We start from the raw sequence: 18023 nt of genomic DNA, 5'->3' as shown, positions 1-18023 counted from the left end.
ACGTAGAATTGCATGCTTACAAAACATGAAGCATCTATCTTGATATACATACGTGTATGTATATATATACACACACTCACAGACACATACACACATATACATTATATATGTATGTGTATATACATATATGCGTGTGTATGTCTGTGTGTGTGTGTGTGTATATATATATATAAAATGAGACTAGTATGTGTATGTGTAGCTTTCAATTTCTAAGTCTTCTCTTTCTGCACTCTTTGATGATTGGCCTAAAATGCAGACTCAGACTCAGAAAAGAATAAAGCAGTATAGGGTAGGGCAAGTAGATTGTAAACAGAACCATGTTCAGATGGATCCTCTGAGAAGAACAAAAAGAATGTGAACTCTTGTCAGCAGCAAATTAATCAATCTCTTTTTTCTTACAGGGATTATGTTAAAACTAACTATACATAATGTAGTTTGACAAATACTAAATTTGTAGAGACTGTAAATTTAAAGGGAATACTTCTAGACAATCCCCCAAAAATATTTTTTTCTTTTTTCCACAGATCTTAATAATATTTCAAATATGATGCTGCTGAGCTTTGGAAGAAATCCTCTGTATTCTTGAGGGCTGGAGCCAAGCAATAACCCATGTACTGTTGAAATTTACCAAAAAATCTTCATTTGATGGTTACCAGGGGCTACTTTATATCCACTTATCAAGGCACAAATAAGGGCAATATTCTCTAAATATGTTAATCTGTTTAATCTTATATCCATCATGTCCCAATACAGAGGGTAATGGTGGAGTTGTTGTTATTAGAAAATTTGTAGCATCCTTTATCTGACAATAAAAAATGTCTTGGTTGATAATGTCTAGCAATTATTGAGAACCACAACTGTGTCAGGCAGAGTGCATGCCCTCTACAAAATTGTCTGCCCTCTCCTAACATCCCTAGATGGAAGACATTATTATCTCCAAATTACAGATGAAAATACTGAGTCTTAGAAGTAAAATAATTTCAAAGTGGCAATAGTTTATAAGGATTCAAACTCAGATCTGTCTGCCTCAGCAGTCCATCAAGAGGTATTGCTCAATTAGATGAGTGCTTACTCTGTTTTTAAAGAAAACAAGTGAGTTTTTTCAGTATAAAATATTAAATCTTTTTTATAAAAGAAACTGAATTTTATGTGAGGATAACCATACATATTGTTTACAGGTAAAATATTAAATCTTTTTTATAAAAGAAACTGAATTTTATGTGAAGATAACCATACATATTGTTTACAGGTATGTCCAGTAAAATATCCTTTAAGAATAGGTCCTATATTACTACTGAAAAGAACACTTTGTTCATCTTTTGTCTACTTCCTGTATAAGTAGTTAAGTGTTCTGTTCATTTATCTGATGCAGTCAAATCAGCTAAGAACACTTGAGCCTACTCATCTGAAAACTTCTTTTGTGCAGAGCAGCATTTCTCCTGAGCCCTGCCAAGCTCAATTTTTAGTGTTACAGTGTAATTTACATGGTCTGATATTTAAAAGGGGGAAAAAGAAATTAACTATGTGATACCATTTGACTAAAGAGGTTTTTATTTCAGAAAAAAATGAATATTTTTTGGATAAACGAATCTACATTAACAAGTGCTTTATCATACTAAGCAATTTTGATCCCTCAAGGCCACTTATTAATTATAGGAAGAAAAATAATACACTACATTTTACCTAAGCAAAATTTGTTTCTTGCATGCACAAAAATTTACTTTAACCTAAAGCACAAAGAAACATACTTTAAATATTCACCAGAGGGTAAGAATTGTTTTGCACTTTACATTCTTGCTGCTAATCTGCTAAACCTCAATTCTCAGATTCATACTAAGTCATGTGCAATGGAAATATAGAATCACTTTCAAAGATGATTTATGTGAGTTTATTTATAAATGTGAGTTTATAAAACTCACATTTCATTCAATAGAACTCCTAATTTGAAGAATACTCAGGTTAGTCAGGAAATCAGTATTCTAGTCCCAGATCCACCACTAGACTTGTAGTTCACAGACTTTATTTTTGATGTGACCTCCTACAAGCATAAAATATTGATATATATTCCTATTGTGTTTGATTAATTCAAACTAAAATTCCAGTGGATACAGGAGGCTAAAATGCAATAGAAATACAAGTTGGCACTTTTGTTTGATTTTTTTTCCCAGCTTTACTTTCTACTTTTCTTCCTTTTGTGCCCATTTGTTACATATTACTATAGGTTCCCTTTAACCATGGGTTTAGTTCCATGGCACATTTATTTCTCGATACAGTTGAGTTTTAAAGTAGGCTTAGGCTTCCAGACTCAGGGAAAAAATTTAAAGTTGTTCCATGCAAAATACTGATTTCCCAAAGTGTCTCCTCTTTGCCATACCAGGCTAATGTGATTGTCTCACTAGCAAGAAGCATCTTGAAGTTCGGAGGGCAGTAGAGATACCATGAATAAGAGAAATCCATTTATTCCAACCGGGAAGGTTTTATTTCAAAAATTTCTTTTTTGTTTCTTGACACAATGTTTCCACAATGGGAAATTAGACCAGAAATTCTGACTAATTCATGTTTATTTAAGTGCATAATTTGAAACTAAAAGCAAGTTTACAGAAAAACACCTTTAGAGAACAAACTAACCCAGCTGCGTGAGGTCATAAAGGTAGCACAGCTCTATTAGAACTTTAAGGAGAAAAGCTACTTGTTTCTCCAAAATAATTAAGGCTGATTATTTGACACAATTATTCTGAGCTCTTAAATTTGTCTCTATTGCTCTTTTTGACAGTTGAGTTTCTATTTTTTCCAAAACAGGTCATGTATCCACTGCAATCTCAAGAAGTACCCTTTTTGGCCAACATGGTGGAACAGGATGAGTCTCTCCTCTTAAAGTGTTTCCCATTTCAGTATCCCAAGTTCTCCCTGGGTCCCTTCTCACAAGTAAAAATTCGGCACATATAATTCAAAAATCAGCTACACCGCATTTCAGTCCAAGTATTAATTTACTGATGCCGGGTGCTCAAATGTGATTTCCACAGCCACCTTCACTTACGACTACTGTGCTCTCTTGCTACTTGTGCCTTGTTCTTTTTGTTTTGTTGTCATTTATTTCACTCATCCTCAATCCTTCTTTGGATTTAGCAAACAAATGAATTACCATACGTTTTATGTTTTAAAAACACATTTGTGAACATCACTTCACTGAAGGTGAATATTCAGAATTTTTTTTCAAAGCACCATAGAGTCTTAGTTCTGTTAAGGGTCAAGTAAATATATAGAGAACTACTTCTACTACCAAGGAAAATCTGTTATTTTGCAGTTTCTACACTTGCACTAGTTGCCCTATTAAAATTATATTATTTTGGTAATATGTGGTACCCAGGTTTATATGTAATAATAATTGTTGTTTAGAAATATATCAAGCAAGTAGGATTATTTCATCATTACGATTCAAAACACTTTTGACTATATTACATTCTGGTCCATTGGTGAAAAACATGATCTGTTGTTAAGGCTTTCTTCTATAATGTTTTTAATAGACATCCTAGAATTTTCTGTTTATATTTAAAGTTCATCTTATATTATTTTCATTATTTATTTCTCACTGCACTTTTAAGTTATAACTGTACCATTATGATCTGCTTACTGGTATAATCTATAGGTGTTGAAATGAGTTTTTTCTCACTCTGTAATCTATTTAAATAGACACTGAGTCTTCTCTCTCAATCAACTAAGGTTTTCTTCCATGCATATTTTTAGCTTTAAATTGATGTAGTTTATTTAATGGCTGAGTATATACATTTCATGGCCTAATTATGAAGGAGGTTAAATCTTAGATTAGATATACCAGAAAATTCTCTAACCTCTATAGTCCTCAGCTTTCTCATCTAAAAATCAATCACAATCATATTTAATCAGCTGATATGAGTATTCAATGAAACAATGTATGTAAAAGAATCAGTATAGAGCCTAGCACACACTGAGTTCTCACTAAATAAGAAGACATATATTTAATTACTATGCTATTTTGAATTCTCATTAGAGTCTCTGTTTTTCTAATAATTTCACCTTAGTTCAGACTTAAGTTATATACAGCCTATCTTACAATATTTGATTACTCAAGTGCCATCAACATATTTCTTGTCTCCACACTTGGATTTACTATTGGGTATCACAAGACTTTCAAGTTTACATGGCAATAAGCTGTGGAGACTTAATTCATTCATTCTTGTAGCTTCCAAAGTCTATTTTGTAGAAACGAGACATCTGTGATGCTCTGGGTAAAGGTGTTCAGTTATGTATGAGTTTGACCTTCACTTATATTTGAAGCATATGAATATTTACAGTGTTTGGAGGTCTCCCGCACAGGTGGTGAGGTAATCAGATAATGTTCAATTAAGTGAATTATTGGATGAAATTGGGAACATTTCCAGGGTCATAAAAAAGGACACATCAGGCTCTAGAGTGAGAAGGAGAAAGAAAACTCAACACAAGTAAACAGAAACAAATTTCTCCATCAGCGGTAGGTATATTAGCAACTAAAAACATGACTTCAATTAGATAGATGGGTAAGGCAACATTTCATAGCAACAATCTTCACTGTGGACTGTCATAATTAAGTCCAAAGCCTTTCTCAGGTCTGTATTTGTACTTGTTTTATTTTTTAAAACATGTTTTTCTTTAAAACATTAAATTAATTGATCTCTGAGTGTATTCTTCTGAGTTCTCTTGAGATATTGCCCAGTTAATTATGCTACATCAGCCTGGGCTTCCATTTTACCTTAATTCAAATCAAGAACAGCCCATATGTCTGGAAGTCACCCTTAGTTTGAATCCACCTCTGCTAAGTGTTATAGGAATAAAGTAAAAGGAAGATGGTCAGATAGCATGACAGTGCAAGAGACACTAACTCTACTTCATGCCTCCAGGAAAGTAGAGAGATTAAGCAGCAACCATGATAAAGGATAGAATAATTTTAACAAAAAAATTAGACTAATTTAATTTTTCCAGGAGCAGAACAAGCATGGGAGAAAGAGGACCTTTGGTACCTATACTAGATAGTCCAATGACTATCCCACTTCAGTCATGCCTGTAAGTGAAGCCATGTATGTGATCAAGAGTAAAGAGGAGGGCCAAAGGAAAAGACCCAGCACAAATCTTAAAAAAGGAAGAGAAAGAATGTAAGGTGTCTGAAAGGAAAAGTGCAACTGTAAATTGGACATGTATTCTAGTAACCTTGTCATTCATTGCTATAAAATTCCCAGAGTTCTTATCACAGACATTAAAATGTCCCTTTCTCCAGTCTTCAGAAAGCAGGCAAATCATAAGAAGGGAATGGAGTCCTGAGCAAAAAATGTTCTCAGAACTGAAAAAACCTGTGTCATCAAAGTGCTTTCACATTTATGATAGCCAAGTCTCTTTTAATATGATGAAAAGTGATAAAACCCATGAAAGATATAGCCTATACTACCTATTATATATATTTTGCTTAAATTACATATATATACCTAATATATATGTGTGTATATATATAATTTAATTATACCATATATAATTTATATAATATATAACTTATATATTTAAATATAACATATTTATCTCATATACATATATATTTTGTCTGACTGCCCACTAGAGTATAGCCTCCTTGAGGGCAGGAACTTTATTGCTTTATTTGATGTCCATTCTTAGGGGTTAGACCAGCACCAGGGGCACATAGGAGAATCTAAATAAATAATTGTTGAATGAATTTAACATTATCAAATTCATTTGAACCTAGTTATCTTTGTCCAATAAAGCCTCAACATGTTGAGAATTTTCCTTATACACATCTTATTAATGCTGCCTTCTCATCCTTCCCCCAATAGTTTTACTGGTTTTTCACAATCCTGCTCAAAGTACTACAAATCCCTACCTTACTAATTTTATCAGATGATTTTATTTCAAATGTCATTCTCATTTTTCTGACATGCCCTCAAGTATTTCCTACATCTCTATCACCTACCCCTGCCCTTTTCTCAAATGTAAAGGAGATCCCTCTATCTGTCTTCACATGTCATATGTATCTGCTACATCTTTTAATTTCTTGCATTGTCAATTACCTAGTTTATTTCTTATATCCTCCATGTCCACTAGCTCTTTATCTTCTGTATATCCTCATTTTCAAATCTATGTTGCATTAAGACCTAGTCTTCTCTCACCCTTTTTCATATTGTATGCATTACGGGGTACAAAGTGTTGTTATGATATATGCACAGAATGTGGAATGATTAAATCAATGTGATTAGCATATCTATCACCTCAAATATTTATCTTTTTTGTGGTAAGGGCATTTGAAATTTATTCTCTTAACAATTTAGAAAATGTAGTACATTATAACTAACTATAGTCACTATGCCATACAATAAATCTCAAAAGATTTTTGAAATCTTACCCTTTTTAATCTACTACTGTCCTCTATCTCTCTTCCTTTTTCCCCACCAAATATTGAAAACAAGACTGTAAGCACAATTCTTCTGAATTTTTTTTTTTTGCCATCTAGCGTGTCTAGCTACCTCAATAAGGCTTCCATTTACCCAGTCCATTTCTTCCCACTCATAGATGGATTGTCTGAAACTATTCTCAAAAGATGCTAGAGGTCAAGCCAGCATTTGAGCATGTTTTACAGTGACAAGAAACAGATTGGTCTGGACACAGAGCTAAATTCATTCTCTTCATAATCTTACCTCTAAGAAAAGATGTCAGTGACTACAATGGTTTAGGAAGATAATAACGAATGCAAAGTCATGCGGTGGAGGAAATGGACTTTATCATTATACCAGTAGACACAGTAAGTTGAGATACACACTATATAATACAGCATTCATTTGATGACATGCAAGCACAGAGTATGTGAGATAAATAGTTCATTCTGGAACGAGTGAGGTGGCAGGCACAGTGGGGAGCTAAACTAAAAGCCAATTTCTAAGGCTGATTGGGAATAAGCCAGGTGAAATGTTCAGGGAAAAGAGAAAATAAGACTATTCCTCCTCTAGCATTATTGTGATCACATACAGTTCCCAGCTCATGACTCTTCATATCTCTCCATCACATCTAAGCAAATCATAAATTCCTAAATCTGGTATAGAAGATTACACCTATTGTAGTTTCAACTCGCCTGTATAGTCATTCCAATATTCTTTAGGAAATGAATTACCATTTTCTAGACCAAAAAAATGTACTTTCTCATCATTGTGATTTTGCTTTTTAGTATTTTGTCCATGTAAAATCTGTCAAATATTTACCCAATTTAAAAATATAATTCTCAATTATTTCTTCTTTAATAACCATTCTGATAAGATGATGTCACTTATGTTTTTATACTACTATGATATTCTTTCATGCTTAAATAACATATTACATATTATCTAGTTTTGTCTACATTCATTTCCATGAAATTCCCCTACTAGTTTATGAGCACTTCATGGTGAAGAACCATATTTGAGTTATCTTTTGTGTTTCTCGCAACCTAAAGAAACAATATCTTTAAGATATTACCTTTTCAATAAATTGTGAACCAGTATAGCTTGATGAATATATTTTTCTAAGAAATAGATATTTATATATATATATTCCATATATATATTCTATATCTATATAACTATATCTATCTATCTATCTATCTATATAAATATAAATAGATATTTCTAAGAAATATAGATCTGGTTATTTTGTTTCAGTGAAGAAAGTAATTCAAAATTTTAACCCTGTACTTCCATGATTTTACAAAATTCTTAGTTATCTCATTACCTTAGCACATAGCATTACCCTGAAAACAAACTGAAAAAGGTAGATTCAATACAAAAGCCAAGGGCTTGCAATGAATCTTGTGTAATTATCTTATATGATTTTTGCAACAGAATACAAAGTATGCCAACATGAAAAAAAATCATGTATCACTCTAGAAAGCAAAGTCCCAAATTACTCAAGGTAAAAACTCCTTTTTCTTGAAAGAGCTCAGAATATTTGAAAAAGAAATGAAAAGGAAAAAATGTTCACCAAACTTATATTCCACTAGGTATATTGAGAAATACATGTATTTCTTGAGGAATACATGTATTCCTAGTGGAATATAAGTGACAGAGCAAGACTTAGTCTATATATATATAGAGAGAGAGAGAGAGAGAAATACATGTATTTCTCAATATACTTAGTGGAAAAAATATATATTTTATTATATATATTTATTTCTATTAATATTAAAATATTAAATATATAGAGAGAAATTTATGTATTTCTCAATATACCTAGTGGAAAATATATATCTATATATAGACTAAGTCTCTCTCTGTCACCCAGGTTGGAGTGCAGTGGCACAATCTTGTTTCACTGCAACTTCCACCTCCCAGTTTCAAACAATTCTCCTCCCTCAGCCTCCAAAGTAGCTGGGATTACAGGCGCCCATCACCATGCCTGGCTAATTTTTGTATTTTTTAGTAGAGACAGGTTTCACCATATTGGTCAGGCTGGTCTCGAACTCCTGACCCCGATTTATCCACCTGCCTCAGCCTCCCAAAGTGCTGTGGTTACAGGCATGAGCCACAATGCCTGGTCAAGAAATCGATTTTTATGGTCATAATTGAGAAAAACTATTTAAAAGTTTGGAGAGGGGAGTAATGTATTTTTCAATCCTAGGCATTATTTCTTAGATAATGTTTAATCTATAAAATATATTAGCAACATGCATTTCTTAGATAATGTTTAATCTATAAAATATATTAGCAACCTGCATTTATACTGTTTTCTTGATGACCTTTTATACACTCTTTTCATAAAGCCTCTGAATTTCTGATAGTCGTAATGAGTTTATATATTTTAGTTTCAGATTATTATAGTGGCATCAAAAGACCTCTGTTTGATTTTTTTTACTTTCCCTAAATGCTGATTCTACACTTTACTGCTCACCACTGGCCAGGCAGTGGGTTTCTTTTAAATGCTACATATCTAAAAGACAGTAGGAGAGTTTATAGAATTTTCAGGTTTGAAATGTCACAATAGGCAGGTGTTTCCACTCATAAAGTCTTGAACACACAAAAACTACCTTTTATCTTCTGCCCCATAATTATTCTATGCTGTTAATTAAAAGTGGGTACAAATTTGATTAATCTCAAACGTGTCACATATGAAAAAATGTGGAAAACTCTATTTAATTGTTTTCCACTCAGAGTATGCATGATATTCATAGAAATAAGCCAAATACATATTTAGATCTAAAACCCTCATTTCTGGGATGTGTTTCTTCACCCTGAGATCCACCCAACCCTGGTCTCTGTTTTGTTTTTTATTTAACTCTTTTGGCAAAAGCCTCCTAAGCCTGCAAACTCGCAGTAGACAAATACACAATGACTTAGCTTAGAGAAGGGAAAGTTTCAATTAACAAGGGGAAAATATCTCTTTTGCTTAATTTAAATCACCATTATTATTAGAGAATATGTACCAAAACAATTATTTTTCAGAGTGCTAATTAAATTTCGACAAATGCTATGCCTTTAACTAGGCTATAAAAAAATTATATGATCAAGTAGTTGTGATTTACAAAACAATGATTCCGTTTAGGCATTTTCTGTTCAACTTTCTAACAAAAAAAGTGTTTTTCTTTCTTATTGCACAGCCTGCAGTAATAAGTAAAACATAATCCTAATTAATTTTTCCTCCAGCTGTATATAAATCAATAGCTGCACCATCCCAAAGGAAACACGCACTTGCACCGTCCTCCAGGTTCCTAATGAATGCGAATGGAATGACCTTTTTCTGACAACTATGAATATTGTTTCACAAATTTACCATTAAAATCGCTGCTATCAGCATTTCATACAGTAAACATGAAAACTACAATAGTTGTAAATAACTATTCATTATGGTAACAAGAAAATGGAAAAATCTAAGCTTAAGTTATTATTTATTTATTTATTGAGACGGAATCTGGCTCTGTCGCCCAGGCTAAAGAGCAGGGGCCCAATCTCGGTTCACTGTAACCTTCGCCTCCCGACTGGCTTCAAATGATTCTCCTGCCTCAGCCTCCCTCCCGAGTAGCTGGGACTACAGGCCCGTGCCACCACGCTCGGCTAATTTTTTGTATTTTTAGTAGAGACTGGGTTTCATCGTGTTAGCCAGGATGGTCTCAATCTGCTGACCTCGTGATTCGCCCGCCTCAGCCTCCCAAAGTGCTGAGATAACAGGCGTGAGTCACCGCGCCTGGACAAATTATTCAATTTTTAAGCTCCAAGCCTGATTTTTGTATTTCCTTTTGCTATAGAATTTCTGTCTTGAATGTAACCAAACTCCATTTTGCTTCTTTTTTCCCTGGACTAGAAGGAAATAGATTAAAATAATTCAATGTTTTAAATTAGATCATTTAATTAAGAAGTTACGCTTAGAGATAATTTTATAAATAAAGTAAAATCTCCCAATCAGTCTTATTGTAAAGATTGAAATTACCAGGAGACTACGGTTATATTCCACGAGAATGGTACGTGTGGAAAATCTTCCTGTCAAGACACAATACTGTTTGCTTAATTAGTATGCAGATGAATTTAGAAGGTATGAAAACAGATAATGACATAAAGATGACCCTGTAGGGCCCTGAAAAAAGGTAAAGAGTAACTAAATCACAATATTGTCCATTTTGACTGAAGAAACAATTTGTTCTAAAATATAATATAATAAAACTACATGTATTTATGCTAAATTACACTGTTTCCCACAAAACTTCATTATAGCCGTGAAGATGTCTGATTAAGTAGAAAGAGTAAATTCAAACTTGATAAGAAAAGAAGTTAAAAATGTTAAAACTAATTATGCTGGTCATAGATCTATATAGTGAAAACTCCCACTGGAGTTTGCTAAAGCCAAGAATATAAAGTGAGCCAGTAGAATTCAAATGCTCTCATTAAAAATAGAACTCCCCAAATTCCAACACGTTTTAAAAAGGCATCACACCAAAAGTGTATTCCCTTCCTATAGCATTCCAAAAAGTAGTCTTTCCATCCCCTGTTTTATAATTAATTTTTATAGTTCTGCACAGAGTAGAGACTACCATCACACAATTATTTGATGTCCTAAACAGCTCTTAGTGATATGTGTTGTGTAAAACATATTGATGGAGAGATATTAATTTATTTTGGTAAGTATTTGCATTATTATTTTAGTGTAAAGTGAACTTTTTATACTTTCATATGTTAGGCCTGTCTTAAACCCATTTAACCAATTTATTGAAATAATTAAGAAAGCTTTCTATGACTGTTGTTTGTCAGTATCATGCATAGATGGCACTTTTTAACTGCATTAAACAATCTCCACCTGATGACATCTCCTAAAGATGTCTATACTCTCACACCTGTAATGCTTGCATGTTCAAAATGAATCCCTGCTACATCTCACTCAATATTGATCTTTAAAGCATTTCTCCCAATCCTTTTCCCAGTGTGGTCACTGAACAGTATCAGAGTTCAATAGGAAGATCAGCTGCTCATCCACTTTTTGCTAAAGCAATTTGTATTATGGATTTATTTTAGCAGTCTACAGTGGCAGTTGCTGTTTTTACTATTTAAATGCTTTGATTATCTGACCTTGCTTACTTTATCTTCCTAAGTGCTATGCATGGGCTTTAAAATTGATCAATAAGTGGGGATTCCTCTACAGTATTATGTTGAAATCAATCTCAACTCAGACTTTTGTATTTTATGCTTATTATTTGATCTGTCTTAATTGTGTGTCTTATTCAGATAAATTCAAAACATACTTCATTATGCAGGTAAGAATCTTCTATTAAAAAGCCACCCAAGTTATGAAAATAACCTATATTATTTATATATTATTTTATTCATTATTTTAATGTAAAGAAGGAAATGATCAACTCCTAAATACCTTTTTCAATCACTTTTGCTTTATTTAAAAAATATGTATTCTATTAGGATAAAAAACGTTTACATATATGTAAATAACTAATTTTGCAACATATCAATCTGCTACATTAACGATAGTAGCTAAGGAACTTCAACAAGCACTTTTACATATAGATTGTACATAAAAGTGCTGATAATACTTATTATACAATAGATTAAAGCTCTATGGATGAAAAATCACAGCACATTCTCAATAGTTGTATCTTTGAAACTATATACAAAACCAACTACAAATGTATTAAATATTATAAACATTATTCAATGAAATTAGAAAACATATGTTTCATACTTTCACTAATAAGAAAGAGTATTTTACTCAATTTATCATTTTCAATTAAATAAGCAGTAAATTACCAGTTTAAAATGCTTTGAATTCTTTGTAAATTAAATATAAATTTTATTATCAATCTTAAATAAAAATAAACTCCTAAAATTACCTAGATCAGGTATAAACTTTATACAATATGACTTATCTTACTTAACCATTAAAACTTGTTGCTAAATTTGGTATAATTTAATTGCATTTTATATCTTCTGGACTTCTGTAGTAATATAAAGCTGCTAGACTTTTCAAAGCCAGAAATATAAGATATTCAGAGATATGAGTTTTTAAAAAAGGAATTGATGTAATGTTTTTTAAAATTCAATTTTCAAAACTAATTTTTTGTTCACCAGCTCTTATATGAAATATTTTCCACATATAAAGATATAAAAATCTGCCATTTGTTCTAGTGACCAAAAATGCAAAGTAGCAAAGAACTTGAGGTAAATAAACATGATTGCACACAAAATATTTGCAATATGTTTACCTGTGCAAATGCAACATTTTTGCTTAGATAAAAAAAGAAAACTTTCACTGGAGTATAGATATACCACATATTTTCAATTTGTATATATTCACATTTTCATATTTTGAAAAGTTGGCTAAAATTATTTAGCATTAAACAGTTTTCGTTTCATACTAAATTATAGACTATTATAATTTTTCTTCTGCTGCTCATATTAAATAAGATATAACATATAAATGATTACAAACAAAACCAGCGCAAAATAATTCATTTTGATGGTTACATGCATGAATTTGAAGTAGAAAAATTAAGATTCTTAAGAAAAGAATGAGAAAAATTCAAGAAGTTTAATTACCAAATGGCTGCCATGATGATATTTCCAAAACTGTGATAACCAGATAGTTTCTTTTTACTGTTTGTGGTAGAGTATCACTTGAGAGAAATTATTTTCCAGAAAGTTATATACCTCTGCAGAATACAACCCTGGCAAGACATGTCCACACTTTTTTCCTCAAGTGAGTAAATGTTAAAGGAGAAGAATCCAAGTTTCATGATGCAGCAACACAAAGCTGGGAAGTGAAAATTATGTTGCAGTGGAGTCTTGAAAATATGACTGTAAAAGTTAATCAATAAAATGTCTATTCCTGTCTATTCACTGGAGGCCCCAGCTGCATAGCTTCACTCAATCGATACTACAAATTATTACGATTTCCAGGTTCCCACTGGACATTCAGAACAAATCTTTCAAGTGTAACAGGCTTATAGTGAGTGTATGGTGTGTGTTCTCTACATTAGTTCAAAAAGCGGAGGGAAAAATAAAATCTAAATCCTATATGTTCTTCAGAATTCAACTTTATGGAAACAATAACTTGAGGGGCACAAATTAATAACTAAAAAGTCTTCCTTTTCATTACCAATTATTTTTTGCATGTTTCTTTCTAAACTTTTATATTTAGTTAAGAAATTACAGCCTAGTAATAGACATTGGGGTTATAGAAACCTGAGTGTTTCTGAATGACTACTTCAAAGTGAATAAATTAAGGAAATTATTTTTAGATAATTATTAGTCCAAAAAATTTCATAAGATGCATTACCATTATTAGGAAGATACATGTGGAAACCTGCATATATTTTAAATTATAATAGATTCCTTAAAATATGAATTCTACTCCTTATTTTTTAGGACTAATTCCTACACATTTTAAAAAATCATGTTTCAGTTTTTCCATTCTATTTTTGCTTAAATAAAAAAACAAATTTTCAGAAATATGTTTTTCATATTTGGAAAAAAATGCCCCAAGTGTTGTTTTCTAGTGAGATCCTATGATCTCTGCAGCAAAATTCTACAGTGATTGCAAACTCTAGAAAGTACTTAATTCTTTGACTATACCTTTATGCTTTACACCTATCACCCTGCACCACTTTATCAAACTCCAGCCTTTGCCAAATAAGGCATGATTTGTTAAGGGAAACAAGTATAATGCTTTAATGTCTTATAACCTGGCTTGTCTTGTTACTGACTGGTGAACACCGTAGTGTCTGGCGCTGCCCAATACCAAGTCAGTTGGTTAATTTGATCAATTTGTGCCACCTGCTTATTCAGTGGAGAAAAATAAACAAAAGAAAACCTATTTGGGGGCCAGACATGGTTTGATTTTTTTTTCACATTTAAATAGTAGTATATTTTTTCATGTTAGATACATGAAAACTTACATCTAGCATGTAAGTTTATCCTACAACAGTATGATATTAAGGCTATTTTTTAAAGGAAAAGTGTGCTCCTCCAAAGAAATCATCGTTTTGATCACGAGCACTTTTCAGTCTATTAAACAATCAATAACATTTTCTGATAACAAAGCATATTAATATTCATAATTTATCACTTTTGAGATATTTGTTAAACTGTTGCAAATAGACTTAAAAATGCTGTTGCAATTCTAACCCTCTTAAATTGTAGCTGATATTTGTATACCTCGCCAGTGCTTTCACATTGAGAAAGGATATCCTACTTAATTTCATGCTCAGGCAATACTGGAAAATAAAATAGATAAATATAGATCAAGCACATAGAGCTTAAGTTTGATCACTCAATGTACTTTAACTGGATGAATCACAGAATAATTTTCTTATAAAATTAAATACTAGAAGCAGGTCATTATATACCAGTTTCCAGATCAAAAATAAAAATTCTTGTGAGTGTACTAAAAAGATGCTTTTATACTGACATCTAATTGTTAAAAAAAATCCATTAACACTATCATTAGCTTTAGATGTTTTTAATCATTTTTATATATTTTTTGTTCTCTATATGTTAAGCATATAATGCCCCTAATATAATTGAGCTATTTAAAAAAACATAATATTTATAACAGTAGTACATTACCTTGATAATTCACTAAGCAACTTCACCTAATATGCTTTTAATTCTTAATATCAATTTCTACTTTTAATATTTGCTAAATTTTTTTCATTGTCTGAATTAAGGCATCTGAATAAAGCTACATGAAGAGCAAACAGTTTATATTAGTGTTTATCTTTATTTGGAAGCATGTAAAGTGTCAAACTAGATTGTAGAATTATTTTTAATACCTTTACTATTAAATATTTGGACTGAAAAACAGAAATAAATTAGTTAAATTTTAAAAATATTTTAATAGTTTTATAAATTATAAATCAAAAAGTTACTTTAACATTAATGTATAATATATTGAAATTGCACTGATAGATAATATCGAGATATTCTGTAAGCCACGTAAGTTTAAAATTTGATTTCCAGACGTCAGTTGATAGTAAATGCGCATTTTAGTTCTGGCCTCAGGACTGTGTTCAAAGGTATGAGTGACAGGAGAGAAAAAGTTTAGATGTGTGTGCTTTTTCTGACTGTGATTATTCAATTTAACCAAAGTTCAATGAACAAAGTGTAATTCTTGACAAATAAAGTAAAAGAGAGAGAAAGAGTGGGGCCGACATAGGTATTTATGTTGTCTAGGTTACTTTCATTATTATTTTTTAATAGCAGACTAAGAAAACCAACAAAAGAACAGAAAGGATAGAAGATTTAATGACAACACTCAAAATGGAAATTCTCTAACATTTATTTGAAAAATAATAAAATTTAAAAGCATTGTATTAGGTATGATCATTACATAAATACTTAGATGATCAAAGCAGAAATTCAATACTAGAAGATGTTTCACTAAGAACAGTTTCCATGAATGTCTCAAAATTAGCATAGATTTTTATTGCTTTCTTCACAGTTTCTTACATGCCTTGATGGGCTAACCAAAAAGTCTACTCTAAATGTCTCTCAATTTAATAGTGTCTTGCTTAGAGCAGCTACTTTTACAAAAAAAGAAAGCCAACAAGAGCCATATGTAACCTTTGGACTCCAAAAGGAGAAAGACAAGAATGCCATTGGCAGATAGGTGCTACAGAAACACAGTGTATTCTTTCTCTTGCATCCACCTTGAACATTTCTTGACAGTTAATAACAAGTTGATCACGACATCATTATTTAGAATCTGGAATAGGAGTGTTACAATTTTTAACATGTGCTATTTTAGATAAGTCTATAGCATATGTTGGAACCAATAATTTATTATGCAAGCTAGCAAATATACTCATAACCTTCTGCAAGACAGAGAGAGTTAAACATTCAGCAACTAAAGTCAAAAGGACCGACTTGATCTCAGTATGTAAAGTAAAACTTTCTGAAATACTAAAAAACAACTCACTTGTAATCATTTTTTTCTTCTTCAGAAGCAATAATCCCTTCTGTCACTGTCTTCAGCTCTGCCTGGGGTTTTCTACTGTTCTGTTCCTGGCGAACTGTTTCTGCTATTTGCTCAGTTAGCTGCTCTTGAGTAGCTTTCAAGCTGGATTCCATTAGAAGAAGTTTTTCATCTTGACTGGCAAGTTCTGGGGCTGAAAGATAAAACAAGAACATTGCCTTTTTTAAAAACCAAGCTAATGTGTCTTGTTTTCCTTTTGTTTTAGTTTAAATTTAATGCAATGCAACTTTGAGAAAGATTTAAACAGATCCTAGTTGTCAAAATACAAGCTCAAGAGTTCAATTCTCAGATTCCTTTATTTAAAGCACAAGTAAACAAAAGTATGTATGAGTGATAGAGGATGCATGTCAGTGATCTCAAGTTTATAAAATATTTGAATTAAAAAATTACATATCTTAATCAAAAAATTTGCTGAGTTTTTGATACTTCTATTGCTGCATAAATGCACTATAAAATAGCAACATAGATGTACAGATTCTGCTTCTTTCCTTCGCATAAGATTCAGGTAACTACACACTCAAGTAGACAAAGACTGATACAATTATGATATTTTCCAAAATGACTGTTCTCCACTGATACATTTTCACATATAACATTTATGAAATGTAAGTACTTTTTCAAGGTCATCCAATAGATGGCACTCTTTCATTAGACCAAGGCAGACTTGGGCTGCTTCAAGCTCTCAAAAAATAAGTGATTTAAGACAAAGACATTTTTCCTTTGTTCTTTGTTGACCATATTCCTAGAGAGATATATCTGTACATTTTGTTCAAATATTTCTCCTTTATAAAAGTGTTTATCATTGTATTTCTATGGCCTCAAATACATACCATCAAATGTAAATGTTATCAGGCATTTTATTTTTTTATCATATGCTTTAATATAGATTTTTTCACATAGTGTCATACAGTCAATTGTTAGAGGGGTTTTAAAGTTAAATTGTATATCTGGTCTATTGCATTAAATAAAATGATACTTTATAAAAATTATTAATTTCAATCTTACAATCCAAAATGAAGAAAAAATAGTTTCAGGATTCTCAAATCAACAGAAATAGCAATAGGGAAGGACATATTTTCATAAAAAGCTCATCTTCTCTTTTAATGATCCTCATTTTATATCCAAAAAATTGTGTTTATGTTCAGTATCAATAAAGTTGTTAACCAAGATATTATAGTCTTACATCAGAGGTTACTTTTATAGGCAGCCTCATAGAGAAGCAACTTTACATAAATATTCTGCATCTATCACTTATCTTTGAAATTTACTGATGTCTCCCTTAAAAAATTATAGATGTATCTGATTATTAGTTTCTCATGTATAGATATTAAGCAATAGAGAGCTTATTTTTCAGTGAATATATGCTGCATGTATACTTGCATTATTTTCTTGCAAATATTCAAAGTGACCGGTTTTTCCCCAGAAGAAATTACAGTATCTACCATTTTTATAGTTTAAATCTGCTATATATTAACAGTTTAAATTTGTGCCTCAGGAAACCACAGAACTAATACAAA

General features: G+C 31.6%; 1 long non-coding RNA gene across 2 annotated transcripts in view; it reads right to left on the bottom strand.

Annotated features, from left to right (window-relative positions):
- The window catches only part of LOC135277959 (uncharacterized), a 96000-nt gene extending 79512 nt beyond the window's left edge, over nt 1-16488 (bottom strand). For both annotated transcript variants that reach the window (XR_010345494.1, XR_010345493.1), the window contains exon 1: nt 16450-16488. This is a non-coding gene — a long non-coding RNA (uncharacterized LOC135277959). The remainder of the gene's footprint in view (nt 1-16449) is intronic.
- Between the last annotated feature and the right edge of the window lie 1535 nt (nt 16489-18023).

This window comes from Aotus nancymaae, unplaced genomic scaffold, assembly GCF_030222135.1.
Source record: "Aotus nancymaae isolate 86718 unplaced genomic scaffold, 86718_ANA_hifiasm-v0.15.2.pri h1tg000036l, whole genome shotgun sequence".
Taxonomy (NCBI): domain Eukaryota; kingdom Metazoa; phylum Chordata; class Mammalia; order Primates; family Aotidae; genus Aotus; species Aotus nancymaae.
This window is presented reverse-complemented; position numbering and strand designations above follow the sequence as displayed.